Raw genomic sequence first — 6485 nt, forward strand, 5'->3', positions numbered from 1 at the left:
ATTTCAGCTGTACTCCTGTCTTTCAGAAATAGCTTTCAGCAGGAGAGTGCCTCAGCTCTGCTTCTCCTCTGTCACCCACATGCCACAGTGGCACGGGAGGCACCTTTTCAGTCTAATACTTCATATACTTCCAAATTTTCAGAACTCTCTTAATGTGTGGAATGTGAATCTCTCTTAGACTAAAACAGATCCATTGGCATTTTTACAGCACAGAGTGAAAAAAATCAAAGTGAAATGAGAGTCAATCCCAAAGTTATACTCCATAGTTCCTGTTTTAGCATTGATTTCAGTGGTGTTGAGTATAAGGAGTGGTTTGGTGTTCATAAGGCAGCAGCAGAGATTTAACACACAATTGTGACCATCAGTGGACAAATTTCTCTACTGAAACATGAATCTGAATAACATCCATGGGATTTTTTTATGACAGCACACATGGTGTGTGGGTTTCTCTGAAGAACACTGATGATTGTGTACAGCAGAAGGAAACTTACCTAGAGAAGGAGAAATTAGACATATCATTGCTACAGTCATTGCCACAGCAGTTACAGCATAACCCTTAACTGCCCCAAGACTTAGAGCACTGTGGCTTTGTGCTGTTAACACAGGTGAAATTTTGGGTTTGTTTTCATCAAATTTAATGAAGCAGCTCAGCACTGTGACTTATGAAGGGCTTGTATCTGTCATGTGCCACATCACATGATTTATTCAGCTCAGTACAATGCATCAGTTTGCAACAACAAAAAAAAACAGATTAGAAAAGCTGTATGAAAAACAAGTATTTATTCTTTACCTGTAGAAGAGGGGTGGGTTTTTTTCTCTCTCCTATACCCCCATTGTGATTTTCTGGGTATGTCAGGGAGTTGGAATGACCGATTCTGTTAATCTGGCTCCACTGTGCCCCTTTGCCTGAAAAGGTTAATCATCCTTTGCACCAGTTTAAGAGAAAAAGTAGCTGGAAAATTCATGCTGTTTTGAACTGCTGGAGATTCCTCAGTTCAGGGAACTCCTAAATCTAAGTCTGCCTTGTTTGTTTTTCATTTAACCCCACACATGCAGTGTAAATGAGCAGACCACGGGACCCAGAGATTTTGGTACTTACAGTTAAGTTACAAAGGAAAAACATGCTGAGTTTGATTTGCAAACTGAGCAAACATGCACAGGTAAAAACCTGGAGGAAATGAATGTAGAACTGTTGGATACTGATGCTACTAGCTGCAGTGTTAGTGGAAATAATTGTGGAGGTGAGAGATCCAGGTTTTGATCAAATGAACACAACTCTGCTGCTATTGATGCTATTTTGGCATTCTTCTGTTGATTCTTCTGTTGGCAGTGCCATTCCAGCTGCACGATCAGAATTTGACTCTTGACTGTAGATTTTAAAATTTAGTCCTGACATTGTCCATTTATTAGCAGATTAGAGATCAAAGCCAGAGAAACATAGAGCATTGAGATGAAGCAAACCCAGCAAACTGCTGGCAAGCTGATCCTGCTCTTTGGCTATAGAAATGTTACTTTGTCTGCAGTTCATTATACAATAAGGTTGAGTGAGGCAAACCAACAATGCAGTACACCCAAACTTTAAAAACCTAAACTTGACCTTTTTACATTGTACTTCCACCCTAAGCTAGGCTCTTGAGTTGTTGGTGGAAGTTGGTTGATGGTGGTGGTGGTTTTTTTCCTTTTCTGAATTTTTTGTTGTGGTTGTTGTTTGATTGTTGCCTTCTGTGTAATGTCATGGTCCTGTTTGGTTTGGAAGCAAGAAGGCAGCTTAAACTGGAGAGTGGAGAAAAAGTAAGAAATGAAATTATGCTGCCAGCACTTCTTGGAATGATTATCCTCAAGTTTTAAACTCAGGAAGAAAGGGTGAGCACAGACAATGAACAGAGACTTCTCAGCACACTCTGACTTGTAACAGCACAGATCTGAGGGCCACGATGCAGGCTGCCATAGCAGCCAAAACTGCATGTTGAGAGAGGTCTTAGAAATGCTTTAAGTCTACTTTCTATTCTATTATACATCTATTTATCTATATCCTTTTATTTTCTGAACTATCTTATTTCACAGTACTGTAGAAGTAACACATGCTGTTGTATGTATGTATATATGTGTATATATATTGTTTTTTTCTTTTGCATCGTGTCTTAAGGGCCAGTAGTTTCATATGCTAACAGTGTGTTAGTTTAAGTTTTAAAATTTATTATCTCTTCTTTTTCAACCAATATAGAAGATAATAACATAAGCAAGCATGAGAGATGATGGAAAATAATTTAGCAGCATTTAGCTTGTCAAGAGGTAGCAGTCCTTCCTGAAAATTTGCATCCCAATCTGCAATTTAAAGTAATCTTAGTTCTGAATTTTCAGGGGATCAGGAATGCCATTAGATCACTCCCCTTTATGCTTCCTCCCTCTTCAAAATAAATTAATAACATTTACATTCGTGGGAAGGTGAAATGGGGGATGGGAAAGGAAAAAAAATACAGCCAGTGTACGTTCAAGAAGTGCTGCAGTTCTAATAGCTCTTTGCCGCCAAGTTTTCTTTTTTGTACCACATCTCTCCCTGAAAGATGAGAAATGTCTTCTCGCTGTGGTGAAGGCTCATTTTGATGAAAGTGGAATGGCTTTTATCATCTGGTACTGGAAGGAGTAGCTGGGGGCCCAGGACAGAGGGGAAATATTTTGATTATGTGCAAGACCTCTAATAGCCGTCCTCGGATTTTTTTCTTTCACATTGCTAATTCTTCCATTCCAAGAGCTGGTTACTGCTAATAGCAGACCACCTCCATTTCTCACATAAATAAGAAAGAAACAAAATAGTAACAAGAAGAAAATACTTTTGACAGTAATTCTGTTCCTGTCATTGCCAGAAGAAAGTAAATAGAGCCACAAAGCTTCACCTCCCTTGAGCTTGTTTACATTTCTATCCACTTTTCTTCCTCTGCAGGCCCACAGGCCTTTTTTAGAATAAAGTCCTAGTACAGTTCTTAATTCTCCCCTGGTCTCTGTCTCCTACTGGCAGTTTTCTCTAGACCTTCTTTTTTTTTTTCAGCATACACTCTTACAAAGCCTACTGGGATACAGTTGTTTCTAAATTCTACATTTATTTTATGGATCTTCAGGTGCAATCTGTTGCATGCCCAAAGGTCTGGTTATTATAAAAATACTGTAGAATTCACTAAACCAGTCATTATTACTGCAGAAATTGATCCTAAAAATGCTGAAAAGATACCCTTTTTACATAATATCCCTTCTAAAAAGGGTATTACAGAATTTGCTTGATGTACTATCTATTAATAAAATTCCATGCTTATCAAGGCATTCTTTTGCTATGCTTAAACGTTTGAAATAAAAGACTGGAAATGGCTTGCATGAAGATAAACCTGTCTGAAAACAATGCTGTTTTTTTCTGCTGAGGATTAATTATCCTGAAAATCTGCAGAGCCTCCATTGTGAAAATCACTAATCCCTCTAAAATAATGATTTGTAGTGACCCTCCAGAAGCAACTGAAGCTGCTCAATTTAATAATAAAATCGTCTCTGCCATCCACAGTTTTGTCAAACTGGGAAATAAAAACTACAGCTTTGCTCTGGTTACTCTTTTTTTAAAGTGAATTTGATGCTGTTGTCTGATGGTCAGCTAGAGATTGAAAATCTCAGTGTAGCAGGGAGAAAGCTGTGGTGCAGACACAGAGGTGGATGAATTGCTTTCCTATTCTGGCTGGTTTAGGAACCTTTTCAAATCTTACTGAAATTATGTTTTTTTTTAAAACATCCTCTTGTGGCAAAACAAATTGAAGGGATGAAGAAATTACAGTTCCTAGCAGCCTGTTCCCAATAGCTAATTATTCCTGTTTCTAGTGGAGATGATTTTTAATCACACACACAGATGTTCCCAGAAACCAAGAAGGATTAGACCAGACTGAGGCCAGTAGGTATCTCGTGGGGTGTGTTAGTTACAACAATATAAAAGTGCTCCAGATTAGAGAATTGAACAGCACACTGATCAGGGCTGCATACATGTGCAGTATTTAGTGTCTTTACTGTGTACTTACATTTGTTGCCAAAATAGAGTCAGAATAGGAAGGAAATACTTGCAGCTGCTCTGATCTGTTAGTAATGGGTCAGGGCTGGGGTAGGGGATGTGCTTTAGTAATTCTCTGTGGTGAATGCTAGACTGGACAGTGTTTTCTCATTGAGCATCATGAGTAAGGTCTTTAGTCTCTAACAGGAATCTCTTCTCAAGGAGTCCATTTCACAGTTCTAGAATTTCTACCTAATCAGGAGCAAATTTAATTGTAACAGTTCCCTTTTTATTTAATTCACTTTAGAATCATTCACTCTATTTCTCCTGGCCATGGCTTTTGATCTCTTTTATGCCATTCATGGTTTTATAAATATTACTTGGTGCAGTACAAGCTGCCCTTTCAAAGAATCAAGTGTCTCTGTGTATTTACGGATAAGTGGCACTTTGGTTTGTGTGCATGCAACCAACATAACCCTAAGCTGCCACTGATTTCTAGTTCTTTGTATCAGGTCCTTTGTATCTGCCCAGAGGAGTTGGACTATTGAAGGAAATTTTGCCCACACTGGAATAGTGTTTGTTTGGGTAAGAAATTGTCTGTAATTTTTGAAATGTCAAGAAATACTAGGACTGCTATCCTCACATTTGGAGCAGCTGTCACTAAGAAAAGCCTTTTCCTGACTAAACGTGCCACATGGCTTAGAAAGTCAGATGTCTGATTCTGGGATATGATTTGTGGGTAGCGCCTTGTTTGCTTTGAAGAATGTTGATGGGAGACATTTAACTTTATTTTCTTTAGGTTTGTCCTTGACTCAGGAACTGGTAAAACCTTTCTTGATATTGAGAGCTGCTCCGCTCTCCTCCTGTTCCACCCACATAATTCAACATAAATTGTTGTTTGCATTTAAATGATGTGTGAATGTCTTTTGTGAGTGATGCTCATATCAGGTATAAATACCACAGTGATTTCTATTTTGGCTAAAGCCATGTTTAGTTTACAAGATTTCAGTGGAATACAGGAAAGATGACTCCACTCAGATTACAACCAGACACTTTTGTCCCAGTGTTTGGTACAAGTTGGTATGTAGTGTAAGTAAACTCTTTGTGTGGTGTGATCAAGACAAAGCAAGAAGTGGGCAAAACTAGTTTAGGAGAGGCATAGAAGCTTTTATTGTGTTGTGTGAAGGAGTCTGGCTGAATATATTCATTGATAGTCTTGTGCATCAGCCTCTAGGGCAGCTGTCTGTGCTGTCTGTATTCTCCAAAAGAAGCAGCATTTTCCAAAGTGCTGGCTGGTGTTTTACTAACAAACTTTGCTGTCTGGCATCCTGAATCTGATTTTGGGCTTTGGCCAAGAGGCTGAGGGAGGCATTCCTCTCAGAGAACGATTTCTGAGCTGAAGAGCCTGTCTTCTTGTCAGTGCCTAAATATTTTCTGGTGTGCCCTGCTAACTCTGAGCACATGTCACCTTGCTTTTCCATGCATGATCCATCTTCATCTGTTCTGTGCAGGGACAGCCTCTCCATTAAAAAAAGACAAGTAAAATCAAGAGATTACAGAGCCAGATTTAAAAATACCACTAAAATAGTTCAAGATCTTTACTGGTAAGAAGTGGAGGCAGCTGTGTAATCCTCGAAGGCTGCTATTTTAAGGATAATTCCAAAAAGGGACACAGTACCGTGGCTGGTTATCACAAGAGTGATGCTCCTGGACTATTTTGGCTTGACAGGGCTAAAAGGAAAAGACAAGAAAAAGACAGGTTAGAAAAGCTATTGCTGTTCAAGCTTCCTTGTATTTGTGTTTTTAACGGGTTATTTTAAATGCGTACTGCAAAAATATTTTAACTGGCTATTTTTAACAAAAGTGATTGGAATCCCCAGTAATTACTACTGATTTTCATGCCAAATGCAGAATATTCTTGGGGTGGTGGTGTGTATATGCATAGATGCATACTCCTGTCTTCTTCCCTTGTAAGGAAGTGATTAATCAATTAGTGGAATGATGTGCTTGCTGAAAATCTCCCAGGTACATAACCCATGTAGAACTAGATCCTTCATTCTAAATATTTCACACTGAAAAGAGTAGAAATAATTTCATATTTTGCTGAAATTTTTAATTGATTTGGAGTAACTTCGTCCTTGAAATGCACTCAGTAAATACACAACATGGTGACAGAACATGGTTAGTGTGTGTACAGCTCTTCCCTTGTGAGGTAGTGACCAAGCAATCCTTTTTCATAAGCAGCTATACCAAACCTTAAATAGTTCAGTAACTAAAGATAGTAAGAGTCATAGTATATATGTTGTTTGTGAATAAGCACTGAAAGTGGTAAGAAAGCTTTGCAATCTTTGATGTATTTCATGTATTTACTCAGCTTTTTCCTGTCGTGGATCTGAATAGCACTCCAAGGGGGTCATTAGCTTTGGCAGCACAAGGACACTGGCACTGCTGGCCAGACTGCAGTGCC

The sequence above is a fragment of the Corvus kubaryi genome, unplaced genomic scaffold, assembly GCF_017639235.1.
Source record: "Corvus kubaryi isolate FWS band 111438036 unplaced genomic scaffold, C.kubaryi_AGA036_p1.0 37391, whole genome shotgun sequence".
In the NCBI taxonomy this organism is placed as follows: Eukaryota; Metazoa; Chordata; class Aves; order Passeriformes; family Corvidae; genus Corvus; species Corvus kubaryi.